Here is an 18,184-nt window from a genome sequence, read left to right on the forward strand (position 1 = left end):
ACACTGCTGCTGGGCCAAGATGTCACTGCTCTTCATATCCACTGACATGGGCAGAACATGTGCCACAAACATGCTTATAAAACAAAACCCTTTTGGGAAAACCAGTGCTTGCTGCTCTTGCCTGCCAGCAGAATCTATCTTACATACCCCTGCTGGTTCCCACTGCATGGCTATAAAGTTTCACATCCTGTAAATACACAGCTAGACATGAAAATATCAACTCATTTTGTGTGCCTTCTCACTCCTCCCTTTACAGCCACTGCCAGCAGCATGGTAATTCAAACACTCTGACTTGGGATTCCTTCCTGGCAAGTGCCCACACTAAATTGAAGCAAGGCAGGCTTGGCCTGGAGCCAGCCTACAGAAGGTGGGTTTTCCTTTGTCTCAGTAATGTAGGAAGCAAAACAGCCATAAAGAGAGCCAGAGAGCACATCATGATGAGGATGAGGAGGCTGCAGGGGGAGAAGAGAGAAAGATTAATCTGAAAATACCTTGTGACAGTTTCCAAAACAGAGAGCCTTAAACAAGCAGGGGAAAGTTGGCTTGAGAGCAGAGATTGTATGCAGCAAGTGAAATAAAGGGGAAGATTTCCAGAGAGTGGATCACTGCAGAACAGCAGAGCCATTAAGGAATCTGTATCCCCAGAGCTGCACTCGCCATGCCCAGCAGCACCAGGATAATGTGGCTGTAACTCAGAGAAGCATCAGCAAACAGCAGTTTTCCTGCTCCCTGTATAATTTAGCAAAGGCACAGACACTGCTCTGTCATATTTCTCCTCCCCCAAAGCAGCAGCATTACTTGTTCTGGGCTTATTTTGGTGCTGGTTTGGATTTTTTTTTTTTCTTTAAGAGACATCTCTGGATGAAGCAACCTTTTTATTTCAATAGCAGCCCAGGTTCATTGGTTCAGAGCAACCCTGAAAGCCAGATAGCTCCAAAGAGTGTCAGATTTCAGAGACAGCTTGAATGAGAACACCTTGGCACACATCCCTGCGCAACAGCATCGATGTGCCTGGAAAGCCTCGAGAATTAACACCCCATTGAACACCACAAGGAATTTAGTGGTCAGTTTTCAGAAATACAGGGACATCAGAAGATGACAGTCTCCCTACACACCAGGCTGTGCCACCAGCACAACCACCTGCAAAAAGAGCTGGATTTATGGGAGTTCCTGGAGAGCAGCTGTGCAGTTATCCCTGCACACCCATGTGAGCTGGGCACCTTCACCTGGGACACACCAACAGCAGAAAGGAGAAATTGCTTTTAAAGTGAGGCAGTGAGAGGTATTGTTAGAAAGTTCAGGTTAAATCCTGGCTCAGGGCCTGCATTTACACCCCTTGTGGAAGGAGAGGACTGAGATCAGTAGGTCTGCAGCTACAGAGCAGCACTGGACAAGTATCTGCCTGTCAGCTCCCCACAGCCACGGGGATTCCTCCTCCTCCATCTCCTTCTCTATTTGCATTCATTTCATGCAGCACCAATTCACCCAAACCTCCTGCTTTACCACACGCTGATCTGGGAGCTGCACCCATCCCATGGCCACCTTCTCCCCAGGCCAGGTAAGAGCTGCCAGCACCTCAGGAGTGCTGGGATCCCCCAGGAGAAGCAAGCCAAGGCTTGCCTGCCAGCTCAGAGCCATGGAGGAGGCCACGTGCCCAAACTCCTGGAAACACCTCCAGGATTTGCCAGCTCCCATCTAATCCTTCGCAAGCAGGAGAGCTGCAGAAAGAGTGAGCTCAGGGGCAGCACTGCCTGGCAGTGCCCATGTGGGCAGCCCAGGCTTTCAGCCAGACACAGAAAACAGGTTTTTACCCAGAAACACCCTTCAGAACAAGGGGCAGAAGTTGTGTGCACTGCACGCATCTCATACACAGCCAGCTTGATGGCAGAACTTTTCCTTTTTAACTTGGGTCTTTAAGATGCACCTTTCTGCCCAGCTGTTGTTTTAAACCAGACTGCTCACTCCCTGCTCACAGCATAAAACCCAAATAACCTGCACAGCAAAAACGAGAAGGTGCCCAAGGCTATTTTCCAGAAGTGGAGCCTCAAACCCTTCCACAGACAGGCAGCTGCTTTCTGGGCAGGCATCCCAAATGAGCACCCCCTGCTCATGCAGAGAGCTCCCCTCACCTCCTGTGCATGCACCAATTTCATCCTTCTTGTGTGCACAGACAGGAATCAAAGTGGAAGATAAGAATGCCCTGGCAGGGATATTGCCTGCTTTAGTTGTTCAATAGCTCTGTGAGCCAACTTGGGCTTTGTTTGCTAAGCAATGACAGAGTATTCAAATTATGCTGATTAAAACCATTCAGTCAAGACATCATGCCTTTAGAAATACTGTTTGGTTTATGTTACAGCTATTTTTTTTCTCCCCTGCCTGAATTCAGCAATTCAGATTGTTCCTCCAGCAAGCCAAACACACAGATGATTAAATTCTTGCACCTCCAAAGCATAAAGGCATGACAACATTTGGCCTTTTCCAGAGCAAGGTCTGAATAAACTGGAGTTTTACCAGGACTCAAAGCCACTTGGATACTTCTGGACACAAGCCAGTTTCAAACCAAGATGAGAAAAAACTTCTTGGGAAAAACCATCCCAACACACAGAACTTTTGAAAATCAGCTCATGAAGGAGCTGGTGCTGCCAGGAGATGGATATTAAACAAACCAATTTATTCAGATAATTCCTACAGGCTTCACTCGAGACTTTACATTTTGTGTAAAGCTTTCATCACCTTCACAGGGGCAAAGCTGAAAGGGCATTTAATACAAGAATTTCATGGTAGTGAACAGCAGCACAGGGGCACTAAATCACAAACATCACAAAGCTGTTAACCCTCCCAGGCAACTGTACCCAGTTAAAGGCGCTTGTTACTCCCATTCAAACAACCCCTGTGGTTTTATTGTCTGGGAAGAGGAGTACTTTGCTTTGGGACAGCAATTCCTTTGGAAGGAGTTTCTCCACCTGGCTCTGTCCCACAGGTAAAGCCGCCCAGATCCTTCTCAACAAGGGATCTTGGCTCTCCCACACTTGCCCTCCAGCCACCCCACTCCTGTTCCCAGCAAGCTGCTGGATTATATGCATTAATATTCACCATAAATCCCCTGGTGGCAGTGTGCTCACCCCTCTGAGCAGCAGCTGAGGGGACACATCCATCCACAGCCCTGGAGCAGGGACTGAAGCTGAGCACAGCCCTGACAGAGGGAAAGCCCCATTTGGGTTCTCCAGCACCAACAGAACCCTCTGTCAAGGCTTTATCTTGGGAAGAAAGTCAATTTAGTGCCAAACTAAGGAATTATCCACTGCTTTATAACAGCTTCCCACTTTCTATCACCCAGCTAGCTGTTAATAAGGGATGTGCAGCAATCCAGGACACAAGTAATATAAAATATTTGTGGAGCAACTGGCCTGGGACCTGTACCACCATGACAGGCACATCCTGCCTGCACCAGAGCCTCTGACCAGCTTGGAGGGGATTCCTGGAGACAGCAGGAGAAAAACCCAACAGGAGCAGGGCAAAGAGCTTCTGGAAATGTTTTGACAACAGCTGAGAATCACCACACTCTTGTTTTACCTTTAACAAGTTTCTCTGAGTCAGCTCCCTCCCTTCAGCCCGGAGCAATCCTCACAGCTTTTTTTCCTCAAACACAGCATTCCCTATAGGCTAGGGGATAATTTCTGGCAATTCATTAGGCTGTTCTAACTCGGGCAACAATAATTCATGCTGTAACTTTCTCAAATGAATTCCTCTCAAAAACACCACCCCACCCCGGCAAAAAGTTAATTAAGGCTCCTTTTACCTGCTCTCTGAAGATCACAGGGCAGGTGCTGTCAGACAGGTTTGCTTTCTGTTATTACCAATTCAGCAGCAATTCGCCTCTCCTAATCCCATTCTGAGTATCAGGTACTCACACAGACATTAAAATGAAATAAAGAGGATTACTGTAACCACCCAGGTAGCAGCATGAGCTGGGACAGAGCTTGCAAGGCACAACTGAATGTGTGAGGATGAGTTGCCCTCCCTAAAATCTGGAGGATGTGCTGTTCCTCTGAAGCCCTCCTGGACTTCCAACTATTTGCTTGAGGTTTCCTTTAAATGCAGAGTTTCCCAGAGGAATGGTGAGCATGCAGAGCACATTGCTCTGCTAAGTGTCTTCTTCAAAACTGGGGTAAATACCAGCAGCACATTCCTGCCCAGCTCCCACAAACAGTTTGGATTCTCATGTCTGGAAGCACAGCTATGGCCTTGCTGCTGGTTTTCACCAAAGCCAAAGACACAACTGATTTTGTGCTCTGTTAATCAATATCATTAATCTCCCCCAGTGAACACATTTATCCCAGTAAATGGTTGCTCTAAACTGTATTATTTAGACAAAAGGGGAGTTGTAACCATGCCAGAAGGTTCTTACAGGTAAAAAAAAAAGTATCCTGCATGAAAAAAAGCAATGGTTTGTGGTAATGAAGCCATTGCTAATGTTGTATTAGTGTCATATTAGTCCTGAGAATCTACTGGAGAGTGGTGAATTTGAATTTAATTAAATTTTTCTTCCTGTCTTTCCCCATCCTCCCTTTGGACATGGGTGTCACAGCTGCAGAGAAATTGCTGGCTTGAAATAATTGCCCAGTGAAAAGGCAAATGCAAAACTTTGAAAACCTTTTGTCCTTGAGAAGGGCACAAAGCACCATCAATAAATCCCTTGGAATCCTTCCTTCCACCAGGGTAAGGTGTTATGCATTACCCAACATCCTGCTTAGGCACAAAAAAATCCCAGTTTCAACCAAAAGAAAGTCACCATAGCCCAGAAGCTAAGTGACACATGGACACTGTTACAAATACAAATATATTTCTTACAGCCCAAGACACTCATTAGGACAGAGATGCTAATGTTGAGGAATTGCATTAACACTACAAAAATTCCCCCCTTGGATCAGTGTGGCTGGGCCAAGATTAATCCGCCTCAAAGCCTCTGCTCTGCCCTGAACACCCTGCTGGCTTTCCAAGCCAAAACCATGGGGTTTTTTTCAGGCCATCCTGGGGCCTGGCAGGGATTTTTATCTACAAATTCTCCACCACAGCTGGCTTGGACCTGCTTCCTCAGCTCCCTGTGCTATCACTCCTCACCCCATACCAAGGAGCTCTCCTGCCTGCAGCTCTGCCCCATCCAACTTTTGTCGTGGGTTTTCTGCACTGCCCTGTGCAAACCCCTCTTTCTTTGATGTTCATCTGCAGCCCCAGCCTGTGCTGTGAAGAGCCCCTCGACTCAGAACTGCAGCCCTTAAACTCACTTACTCTGAGTTACTACACAAGCTACAAGAACCTGCTCACGTAAGAGACCGCAAAACTAAGGGAACATTTCAAGCAGATCTTTTCAACTCCTCAAAAAGGTTTTGCTTTGTTTTTAATTTTCCATGATTTTGCTCCCTATGCACAAATATCTTTCATATTCCATGCAGAATTAACCTCTGAATTCAAAGTCAGAAGCCTTGGGACCACCTCTGACATTTCACAATCCAAGGTAAGGCTTGCAAACTTGCAGAGTTTCTCAGGATACAAAAAGAACACCCCAGAATTAAGATGAGCTAATTACAAAGGCCTTTCCTTTTTTTTTTCGGGGGAGTAAATGATTCTAAATCAATATGATAACCAGCATCAGGACTGACCCTGAGAGCTCCAGAACCCAGACAAAACCTGCCAAGAGCCAGGGCTGTCAGAGACTGAATGGGACATGAAAAGTCTCTCCAGCCTGAGGTGATGGGCACTGCTGCTGAAAGCAAATCTTCCACCTGTTCTAGCCCCAGAGGAAGAAAGCAGACTACACACAGGCATTATCATTCATCTACTACCAACTTCCTCATCAGACACCACCTCCTCCTCCTCCTCCCAAACCTTTCATTCTTTTCCAAAAGCATTAACAGCTGCTTTGGGCAGAGCAGTACCTAGAGTGTTATCAGACATCTTTTTCTCTACAACAGGAATTTCCACTCCTGGCTGCTCTGGGAGGTGCAGCAGCCCTGAACCCCCTCCCCAGGCTTGGGAGAGGCCCTGTGGTTTGCTGGCTCCAGGACTGGGAAGCACTGGGTGGAACAGCTGGAGATGATGCCGGGCTGAGACCCCCCCTCCCCTCCATCCAGAGCTCTCACACAGCACCAACCTGCAGCACAGACCTGGCACCTCCTGAGGCTCAGCACTGCTTCACATGGTACCCAGAGTGGTGCTTTTACCCTGACAAGTTTTGCAGAGGGAGGTGACAGGCACAAGTGATAAACAGCCAGGAAAATCCATTTTAACCACAGGATGATCTTGGCACTCTGGTGCAGCAGCACTGACAGCCCTTTAGTACCAAATACTGCACAAGCACACATAGGTGTAAAATACACCCTATGCCCTGCTGTCCTGTAGGATGCTCAGAGGAAACAAATATCCCATTTTCACCTTATTCTCCCCAGTTAATTGTGTAAAACAACCTATTTGACTGTTTCTTTCAGTAGGGTGAACAGGCTGCTGCAGGAACATCCCCCCAGCACAGGCAGTGGCACCTCCAGCAGATGCTGTCAGACCCACCAGGGGTTCTAAATGGGAACGACTGGAGTTCACACCTTGGGCTACATCTCCTCCCGATTTCAAGACTAATCCTGTGAGAAAGCAACCGGGATCTACATTTTTGCAAATAGCTTATTGGCCATTTCCTCTTGACTCCTGGCAATTCTGCACAGCCCCACTCGGCAGCCTGAGGATACAAACCCATGTGGGTAAAGGGGAGCTCATACCTAAAATCTGGGCCAGATTCCACTGCTCTGCAGCTGGGCAGCTGTGGGGACAGCACAGCTGGGTCAGGCTGTAGTCTCTGACCTTCCTCCCACCTCCCTGCTGTGCATTGAGGGCACTTACCTGCTCCACCACTGAGTAAAGTATGGCCACTGTTAAACGTTTAAGATTAGCTGTTACAACACACCTGGCTAGGCCACACACCTCAGTTAGTCAGGGACTCCAAGCATCCAAGATTTAAAAGGCTGGAGGGCAACTTAGAAATTATTGACACATTAAAAAAAAATTAAATGCAACTTCTGGCACCTCAAAGCAGAGGTTTGAGCCTGCAACCTTTGTAAGGCACATCTCTGGAAGACTCCTCATGCAGGAGTTGTGCTGGTAAACTCTCAGGAGCCCAGTCCCAGGCTGCAGCCTCCCACCCTGGGCAGCCACATCTCTCCCTGCAGCTTCCACAGCTGAGGGAACAGAGCACATCTCCCAAGCTCATCCTCCTGTTTCTGCACAAGTAAGGGCAAGGAATGACACATCTTTCTTTGCTGATACAAACAGCCATAAAAGCAAACACCTCTCTTCTCCCCAAGCCTGCAGCAGGACTGCATCCACTCAGCACAGCAATGGCCAGACTGGAATCTCAGGTTACCTCTCACTCACCTGGGCTCCCTGGGTGAGTTCCTGAGGGTGCAGGGCCAGGCACTTCATTCCCTGGAGCATTTCCACCCTGCTGCTCCCCACTGAACCCTGCCTGCTTTGCTCCCTCCTCTGCCTGCCCTCCCCAGCTCAGTCCCACCCATGGCTCTTCTCACTCCATTGGGTTTTGTTGTCTTCTTTCTTTTTTTTTTTCCTTCCACCACAATTTATTTTAGGAGGCCAGGGCTACAGAGCACCACCAGTATGCAAAAACAAAGCCAAACAAGCAGAGCTGTGCAGAGGAAGTGGCAGACACACAGTCTGGCACACAGCACAGCCTGCCACTCTGTGCTCCAACAGCAGAGCTGGAGACAACAACTGCTACAGCAAGCTGGAGTCTGACTCCTGGTGCCACTGACATCCCACACAGCTCTGCTGGAGAGGAGAGCAAGGATGACACACTCAAATCTATCTGAATAAACATTTGTGTCTCAGCTGCTGCAAAGCCCAGGCTCCAATCGAGTATTATGGAGGAGTTTGGAGCAGGGAAAGGGATTTCTCAGGCAGGGAGAAGAGGTGTAGCTTGCCCCAACAGGCATGTGATGCTCTGACAGGGTGTAACTACTGAAAGACAAGATGTTAATGCACTGCTAACAGAACTTTCTGTCATTAAGCACCAAAGCTGCACACACTGGGTAGAAAAAAGAAGTTCAGGCTGAAAATGAGGAGGTTAAAATTAGTCTAAACACCAGCTCCCCTGTGTCTAAAGTGGAAAGAACCAAGTCTGCAGCCAAGTTAACTCCAGACAGCAAGAAACCTTCAATGTACTCCAAGACAGGGTTAAAGATGGATTTATACACACACAGCAAAGACCCTTCTCCCTTCCAAACCCACCATGTGGCTTTGACCCACATCCTCCCTTGACTAGGGATGGACAATCAAGAAATCTCTGTCCCTAAAGATCACTCCTAGTGCATCCAGCACCAACACTCCTGAGTGTGGTACTAAAGTAGTGATCACTAAAACTCTTAAAGGTGAGAGCAAGGGTTGCACAGGAGAAGCAAGCTCTTCTATCATCCCAGTAACTCCCAGCATGCACACCCTCCTCTCCTCCCTCCCTGCACTGTCAGGCTGACTCGAAGAAGACCATGGTGTCCTCTCCTTCCCCAGTGACAATCAGGGATCATCTAAGGCATAAACACACCAGAGTCAAGGCTTGTTCAGTTTATCAGGTTCATGCCATTACCTACAGGAACAGCTGCCCAAGTTTCCTGGTGTCTCCTGAATGCCCCAAACTAGCACAACATAATTACACCTCAACTTCATTTCACCCTGTGATTCATGGAAACCCATCATTAGATGACTCCTCTCTCATTTCCAGCAGATACTCACAGTGATTTTCTTGTGAGTGCAGTGAAGGCAAAAACACAGCAAAGGAGTTCTGCTGCTGCCAAGAGAGGCAGGCTCACATGGTCAGCACTGGGAAATACTGACAGATAAGCACATAACTCTGTGCCAGATAATGCATCAGCCTCAAGGCTGCCAAGCAGACACCTCCTTGGAGCTTCCCATTTCTGCCTCCCATGTAAGAAAATCAGGTGGGGCTGGAGAGGGGTTTAGGAAATGTTACTTCTCCAAACTTTCTCTTCTGCACAACAGTACAGACCATTAAGTCAGAAAAAGATGCAACTGATTTTCAAGGTGTTTGATACAACAGCAAAGTTAGAAGAAATTCTGTTGCCTTGGTTTAAAAAAATTTTTTTTGGAAGCAAGGAGGATGAACCAAGTCCAGGCATTCAGAATCTGCATTAGCTACACAATACATACACATCTCTCCAACCCACTAACAAGGATGCTTACAATCAATGCCAGTTGTGTTTGAGCTGCTAAAATGTTAGATTCTGTGAGCTCTCTGCTAAGCTTTTTTGACAGTGGAGGAGAAACAAGCAATTTGAAACACTTGGTCTATTTTACCATAAAATTGAGGAATATGGTCCCCATTAGAAGGATTCCTACTGCAGCACATCCCAGTTCCCACGCTTCTCAGTTCTGCTCCATGTGCAGCTATCCTGTGTGGTGTAGTCATGTTACTGAGAGAGTTTATTAAGATTTTGGTCATTTAAAATTTGCTTTTAGCCAGGCCCTGCTGTCAGGCAGCATTCCTGCAAACAAAGACACTTCCTTGGTATTATGCACAAGAGGGAACTCGGTGTCTGGGGAGTTAAATATGCTTAAATTGCTGGATCTGCAATCCAGAGGGGTTTGCAGTTTGTTTTCTAAACGAGGAGCAGAAGTCTAAACTAAGACAGAGTAGGGATAAAGTGTGAGAAGAAAGTAGGAAGCACTCTCCATGCACTAGAGACAGCCTGGAGATTCTCCTAAACTCCAGACACACATTTTTCCATCATTATCACCTTCAGAAACAAACACCATGATAGAGCATGTCAATGTTTAATCTTAAACATGCACACCCCTACTTTTTTCTCCCCCTCTTTTGAGATATAAGACACTTTACAAGAACGGCTTTCTTCCCTGGTTGGACCCAGCCCCTTGCACAACAGCTACCAGATGTGTTCATCTGCTTTCCATAACATCCAAGCAGGACTGTGGAGACGGATGCAGGACCTGTGTTCCCATAACCTACACATCCAGCAGTGCAAGGCCTCCAGAGGAATTCTGTCACACAAAACCCCTCAGCGTGCTGTGGTCTCAGCCCAAGGCTGCATTTCGGAGGGCAGCCTCCTTCTGTGCCATGCCCAGTCCATAACAATGACTCTGCCTGGCTACTGTATTTGCAGGGAAATGCCCCAACAAAGGCAGGAATGATGTACCTGACCCCATGTTCTCAGAAGGCTAATTTATTACTTTATAATACTATATTGTATTAAAGAATATTATACTAAACTGTACTAAAGAAATACAGACAAGATACTTACTCAGTGCTAAAAAGATAATAATGAAAACTCATGACTTTTTCCAGTCTTGACACAGCTTGGCCCCAGTTGGCTAATGAGTCAAAACAATTCACACCAGAAACCAAGGAAACAATCACCTGTGGGTAAACCATCTGTAAACAATCCAAAGGAGCACAACACAGGAGAAGCAAATGAAATAAGAATGGTTTTCCTTTTCTCTGAGGCTTCTCAGCTTCCCAGGAGAAAAATCCTGGACAAAGGGATTTTTTCAGAGAATGTGAATGCTACACCCAGCTGCTCTCCTCTCCTTTCCTCCTGTTTGTCTAGACCCTTCTCCATCGTTCCAACCTGAGTTTTCCTTCTGTTCCAAAGCATCCACCCACGATAGCTATCACCCTTACATTGAACCCAAGCACAGAGTGCAATGAGCATGACCAGGCAAAATTATCCCACAGGTTCTGACTACAAAGCAACAACTCCTGCTCTTGTGTTGTGTGTCGCATCCTCAGGGCCAAGACAGGCTGACTACAGTGAAAACACCCCCCCAAAAATATCCACTGAATATTTTTATTACTTTCAGGCTTCTTTCTAAACTAGACAAAGTGGTCTCTGTCCCCAAATACTTCTAATGCCTCTCCAAGTGCTTCTAGGACTGGCTGGGAAAGAAGAGAAGGGATGTCCAACTTCTGCTGATCTGTTTAACATACTAGTTAAAAATAATTGGATATTCCAGGCATCTGTTTCTTAATCTTATCCTTCACTTCAAAGAGGGGGGGAAATCAGCCAGATCATTTATTCATAAAGCTGGAACACCTGGCAAATGGTATTTCAGTAAAACTGCAATTTCATATCTCCAAAAGCACATTAAATATAGTATTCCAGTGAGGTACTTCTTTAAAACTCCAGGCCAAATTCTGGTTTTAAGATTTCCATTCACTTCATGAGGGTGAAGATTTTGTCAATTTTGCTCTTTTTGTTTCTTGATTCTCCATAGGAATTTTCAGGACTGAAAGCCCTGAAAGCAATCTCTTTTTTGGGAAGTTCTTTGCAGACAGAAATGTTCTATGAGATCTTTTATTCTGACACCACACAGCAATAATAACCAAGACCATGCAGAAAAATGTGTCTGTGTAGGTGCTTTGTTTCTGCTCTCAAGTACACTGGGTTTGTTTCCAATGCAACACAAGGTAAATGGATTTGTTTCTAAACCATCTCTCCGCTACACTGGGATCTGAAAAAAATAAAGGATTAATTGTATGAAAGAGATTTATATACAGGGAGATTAACCAGCCTATGGAACTCTCTTTCAAAGGAACTAAAGATAGCTCAGACATTAGCATGAGAAAAACTGTAGGGCTACATTTCTTACATATATTAAAGGGTTTTACATGCCCATCTCCCACGGAAGGCACGGCCACACAGCAGAGCCTGCCCCGGCTGTGACCACTGGGACTGATCACTGCTGATCAAGAACTGCAGTAATTGATCACCTGCATTCTCCAAGGCCAACAAGTAACAGCTGAAATTATTATTTTGGCTCAATAACTCCACCACACCACCCCAACACATACTTAAAGGGTCTGAAAAAGTTCAACTTCAAACTTGAGGAGTGTAGCAGTGATCACTCCTGTCCTAGCAGAGGAATGAAGGACCTGGCTGGTTCAGGCCTTCATACATTTGATTCTGGGGCATCTTGGCAAACACTCTGGGACAATAGTTTCTATAATAGCTTGTTAAATTGACAGATAACCCCAGTAGAACTGTATTTTCTTCTACCCTTTCAGCATCCCCCTTCTCCTGCACTGAAGTTTTGACAACTGCAGAGAATCTGTAGTTCTTGTCAGCTCTACAGACAGCTGACCTACTGAGAGTTTAGGCTCTCAGCAAAGAGGCCATCACATGAAAGAATTTCCTTTCCTGACACTGCCCTGTAAATAGTCTACACAGAAAACAAAGGACCCAAATTACAGTTTGCATGTATTCAATGCGCACTCTATGTTTTTCAAAAATTACTAGAATTCTGAAGGAATTATGGTTTAAATGTTTGGTGTGTTGCTTTAAATAGCCAAAGAAAACAAAAATCCCTCCTTTCTCTAACCTATATCATTTAAGCACAGAACTGTTAACCATTGCTGATGCATTATGACTTGGGGCAAGAAGAAAGCTTAGTGCTTTGAAATGGCTGCAACCAAACAATAGCAGCTTTGCCCCTGGGTTTTCAACATTACATTGGAGGCAAATTGCTCAGCCTGTTCAAAAAATAAGATATGCAGCTCCAAACTGGCCAAGGAGTTGTTCCTACAAGCAAGCACTGTCACACATTGTCACTACTGGTGACATACACAAGATAAGGATGTAAAGGATGTCCAGTGACCTATTTCCTGCCCTCCACTCTTGACTGAGTCATTCTCAGCAAATAGTTTTAAGTATTGCCCAATCTTGCAGCATATGGCATGTGCTGGTTTATCTGAAGCCTGATTACAAATGTCAAGGTGCCAAGCCCAAGCCTCCCATCAGGAATCCTCCTAGTGATGATATGGTGGTCTAAAAACCTTGATCTTCCTTTATCTCCCTTGCAGTGGGGTGTGCTCTGCAGCTGTCCTCAGCTGCTCAGAAACCCTTAAATCAAAATACAGCTGTTTTTTGAAAGCTGCTGTCTGCAGGCAACTCTTCACAGTCACTCTGCAATCAGTTTCCACGTTAAGCACTAAAACTGTTCCACTGTGATAATCCAGTTTGAAATAAACACAACAGGAGTCAAAACACAGTATTAGCCCCTTAGAGAATTTGCTATTTTATTCGTTATGTTTTGGTATATAATCCAAGAGGAAAAGGTCTGAAATGTGATTTAACCACATGGTTCTCACAGCAAACAAACTCAAGAAGAGCTGTGAATTGTATTGTCACACAACAAAACACACAATGCCTTTCCTTGTCCATGGCACCCCTGGAAGGGGTGACCAAAGCTGGCTCCTGTCCTGGTGAGCCACTCCTCTGGGCTGGCTGTGCCACCCAGCTCAGACCTCAGACAGAGCCTGGTGCTGCTCCTGAGCTGGACCTGTCCCTGAAACCAGCACAGAGTGCAGGGGGCTCTGGGCAGCACCCGCCCTGTCCAGGAGCCAAGGGAGCAGGAAGGATCTCAGCCCCTCTCACCCATGGAACTGGACTGGCTCCAACCACTAACTCAAATAGGAATGAAAATCTACACAGAAAAGTCCAAAAATTAGTGGCCTGAGCATGATCTCATTGTTAAGTCAGATGAATAAAGTCAACATCCCCTTCAGCTTTGTTCCTCTGGATATCACAGCCAGGCCAGGCTTATAGAAAGTGGTGCCACCCTCCTGGAGATGCCACCTGACAACCTCAGGACCCAGAAATCATTTAACACGAATTATGGCTCCAGGAATCATTTAACACAAATCATAACTCCTCTCCTACTGGTTTTCCCAGGCTGGCCTGTGCAACACCATATCTAAATACAAGTGTTCTCTGAGCCCTGGGATTGAGCAGCTCTGCCCCTCAGCCAGGGCACTCTGCTGTGCAAGGCTCAGTGATCACCAAGCCCATGGTGCCCAATCCCAGAAGACACAGGAGTGCAGGGTGCTAATTCAGAGCCACCTTCCTGTGCCCAAAATCACACATCAGCCCACTCTGGGGAGTACAACCAAGGTTTCCTTGGTTTCCAAACAGCCACGACTCCCCCCTCCCTTTTTGCTACTCTTCATATTCCTGTAACTGCTGTAACACAGCATCCTGGGAGGGGAAAAAAAGCAAACAAAAGACATTATAGCCAATTTGTATGGAAAATCAATTAAGTTCAGACATCTCATTAACCTTCTAACCTGCTTATCCCCCAGCTTTAATTTACACTACTGCTTGCAAATGGATTTGACACATTGGCCCACCACTTCCCTGGGAAGGTGCAACAGGCACGAACAGAGTTCATGGATCCCAGAATACTCCATTTATCCAGGTCCTTCCCTCCCTCCTCCCTGCCATTCACTCAATGCTAAGAAGCATTGGAGGAAGAAAATAGGAAACAGAAAATATGCAAGAGCCTTTTCAGAATCATGTGAGCCCTGCAGTGGGCCTCCTTTTTTACCTTCTGTTGCTTTAATTACCAGAAACTACGAGCAGAATTGCCTAAACCAAGAATGCCCAGCCATGGCCACATCAGCAGAGTCCCACAGTGGTGACAAAGCCACACTCACAGGAGTCTCCTCACACCACACTTCACTTCCACACGGTCACAAGACTGAGCCAGATAACACACATTGAAAAATCAGTCATAGGTGGTGTGTGGAGTTCTGGTTTTTTATGTTGTAGCACAAAGCCTGGGAAAGAGCCCTCTAGATTTCTGTAGCTGAGATGCATTTACAACCTTTACTCTGGGGATCTCTACAGCAATTTCATCTCACTGCCCAGAAAACACCCAGCTTCAGAGAGCACAACCCCAGCATTCCCACAGGAAACCACAGGAAAAATGGTCACCTGCATCTCAGACCTCAGTAATCCGTTCACTCCTGTCGTGTTTTCATGATTATGGAATGCCAGGGCTTGTTAACACATGGAAAGGTTTCTGTACAACTTCTTTGGACTATGACATGCATCTTTCTAATGGGCTGAGAAGCAAACTCTTAACAAAGGTTTTCACATGCTCAGTACAGCAGAATCAAACTAAAAGGATCAAGTTTGATGTGGCTGCACCCATGCAAGTCCAAGGGAATCAGCAAGATGAATCTCCCTGTAAAACAGACCAATCCTTGAAGTCCATGCTGTGGCAGGAAAGATAAATCTTTCCAAGGCAAGCGCTGGTAACTTCTGCAAATAAGCTCTTCAAAAGGAGGAAAAGGGGCAGCTCCAAGAAAGTAATTTTTAAAAAATGAAAATACATACATTTTTCTAAACATATCTTCCTACCTCTGTATGAGGCAGGCATAACTAAAGCACTGCAGTCCTCCCCAGCTCTCCAGCCAGTGCCCCTGAGGCTGCTCAAAGATTTCCCAAGTTATAGCCAAGTAAAAATTGATTAAAGCCTTCACTACTTCTCTGCAGCTATTGGGAGTCCAGCAAAAGTTACAAGAATGAGCTCAGCTGCTCTTTGCTTCCCATTAGGCAAAACTCTAAATAAAGGCAGTGCTTAAAGAACACAATCCCCTAAAGGAAAAATCAACAGCCCCCCTGGCAGCAGCTGTGCTCTGCCCTGCTCCAGCAGAGACACAAATACTTTCCTATGGATCTGTGCCTGAAAACCAGCACAGCACAGAAGGTGAGGGCTGGACCCTGTTGGATATGCTGTTCTAACAAGCTCCTAACCTGCTCTCTCCCTGCATCTCACCCCCTGGCACTCTCAAACTTGTTTCCAAGAGTGATGTGTTCAACATTTCCAGTTTTCAGCTGCATTCAGCAGGGCTGTGCTCATTTAGCTAAGGACCCACCTAGTCCCATCTATATAAAAAAAGGCAGCAGTGAGGTCAGAGGTAAAGTATTACCTTATTCTATATCACAGCAATGATAGGTTAGAAAGCCCAGTCCTGAAAGCACACAGTGCTCAGTATAATTGAAACTGATATCAAGTGCCAGGCAGCCAGAAATCTCATCCTTGTTATGCAGCAGGACCTAAGGGGAGTTAATTTCAATTTAGCTCAAATCCATGGAATGCAAGTCAAATTTAAACACTCAAGGAAAAAAAAAAAGATAATTTTCTCAAAGTAGGTAGATCTGGACTTTAAATGCCGTAGGGGAGAGGGAAGATGCCTGTCAGGGTATCGGGTCTGCAGAGAACCCGCGGGCGGAAGAAGGAGGCGAGAGGAAGCACACGGAGAACAATACTGGGAAAGGGGCTGTTCTGGGCAAGAGGGAGAACGCGAGGCCAAGCCGGGCAGGGAAACAAGTGTGACAAAGGCAGAGGAAAGGCTTCCTCGTCCCGCAGGCAGCGATTTCTGTCCGACTGCCTGCCCGCATCCCTGGCGGACCCTGTGCTGAGCCCGGCGCCGCTCGACTCCTTTCTCCAGAGCAATGAAGGGGCAGATGTCCAGACCGCTGTGTCTGTGCTGCCTGGCACAGTGAGAGAGGCTGGGGATGCTCTCAGCCCCCACAGCCAAGCGCCGGTCATCGCCTCAGCGAGAGCAGCTCCCCTCGGCGATTCTCAGCCCATCACAGCATCCTGTGGGGAATTCCACCCTCCCCTAGAGACTCGGGCTTGGCTTTCCCTGGCGGTGCCGAGCTCCTCCAGAGCCCGAACTTGAACCGGGCGGTCCGCACGGGGATGCTGAGACCCTGACACATCGCTCCCCATCCATCCATCCATCCATCCCTCCCCGCCGGACCCGCATCCCGCTCGGAGAACAATGCCGGCATGGGTATTCCTGCATGGGTATTCCTGCACCGCCCTTCCCGGCCTTACCTTGGCGGGGGCTCCTCGCTGCGGGCAGCCCGGGCGGGGGCTGCCGGCCGAGCCCAGCCCGGCCCCGCCGCCGCTGCCCGCGCATCCACCCGCAGCGCCCGCCCGGCGGGGCAGGGCTTAGCGCCGGCCCCGCTGCCCCCCGGGCAGGGCAGGGCAGGGGCAGCTCCGCCCCGGGCAGGGCAGCGCTGCCCGCCCGCCGGGTGGCCCTGTGCCCCCCGCTCTCACCCCTCGGAGCGCCGCAGCCGCCTCCGCCCAGCGCAGGGGACAGCAGAGGGGACACAAGTTAGAGCATCCCGGTCCTCAACTTCAGCAGGAGCCCGCACGGGGAGGGATGGTGCAGCCCCGCTCGCCGCAAACACGAGTGGTCAGCAGCGGCAATTCCCTGGGAAAGCTCCCCCCGAGCCGCCGTGGATCCTCCCCTGCCTTTGTTGTGCTCCCAGCCGCAAGCCACAATACCGACACAAGCCGTGTGTCATGTCCTCCGAGGTGATGGATGGTGGTTTCTCCAGGGCAGTGCTAAAGGGCTGGATTTGCCTAAACGCGGCTACCTCTGCTCGTAAGGAGCCTTTGTCATCCTCGCGATGTGAAGCAGAACAATAAGATGAGTTCAGGAATACCCATGCTGGTATGTTACAAACGGGCTCCTAATTACCATATGGAAATGAGCTGCCTAAAGTAATGAATCGCAGCCTGGCTATTGTTTGGGGGGTGTCGGATCGACTGGAGGTGCTGGCAAGCCGTGCTATAAACCAGGCTCGCCGTTTGCAATAAACAGCAGCACAGCGAGTTCTGTATATGCCACAAAACAAATCACTGCAGCTAAAACAGCACTTGTGTAGCAAAGAAATTCACTCTAACATTTTGCAATGAATGAGTATTCTACTGTTCTTGGAGAAATCACACAAGTCTTTGTTCATTCATTTGACCAAAATTAAGAGGCTTACAATAGCCTCCTAGGAAAACGAGAATTTTTTTTTCATGGCAATCGAATTATATCAAATAATTGTTATTAGCCCAGAAACACAGGGTCTTCCTATTTATCACATCTACAGACTGCAGTGCCAGACTACCTGGTGCTTTTCTGAAAGCAGAGCAATAAACACAGCTTGACTCTCGAAGGTATTTTGCATTCATCTCCATCTCCACGGCACAGCATTCCCTGGCTGTGTCTCCCCCATGCCATTTTACAGCAATGATCTCTCCGTGCTCTGCTGCTACCCTCTGCATCAATCATGCTAATGATGCTCGTTCTCTTGCCTCTCCCTCCCTCATCACTGCCAGCACCCCAGGGCCCCAATGCCTGGGTTTTGCTGCTGACTTTTCTGGGGGTTTCCTCCCCTTAAGCTCCCCTGGGGTTGTGGTTTGGGCACTGAGAAGTGATCCCAGGTGTTTCTCACTGCCAGGAAGGTGACAACGTTTGGCTCTTCTGCTCCAAACCGGCATAAGGCAAGAGCAATGCAAGAACAGC

The 18,184-nt window shown here is 47.5% G+C and overlaps 1 protein-coding gene across 5 annotated transcripts in view; it reads right to left on the reverse strand.

The window, feature by feature from the left end:
• The window catches only part of FRMD4B (FERM domain containing 4B), a 124,455-nt gene extending 107,149 nt beyond the window's left edge, over positions 1–17,306 (reverse strand). Inside the window, exon 1 of one of the 5 annotated variants that reach the window (XM_030956394.1) lies at positions 17,265–17,306. The gene's annotated coding sequence lies outside the window, so the exon portion shown is untranslated. Of the gene's footprint in view, positions 1–16,716; positions 16,791–16,941 lie in introns of those variants that run through there. The other 4 variants (XM_030956389.1, XM_030956393.1, XM_030956391.1 and 1 more) reach the window with 4 other exon arrangements.
• Between the last annotated feature and the right edge of the window lie 878 nt (positions 17,307–18,184).

The sequence above is a fragment of the Camarhynchus parvulus genome, chromosome 12 (genome assembly GCF_901933205.1).
Source record: "Camarhynchus parvulus chromosome 12, STF_HiC, whole genome shotgun sequence".
NCBI lineage: Eukaryota > Metazoa > Chordata > Aves > Passeriformes > Thraupidae > Camarhynchus > Camarhynchus parvulus.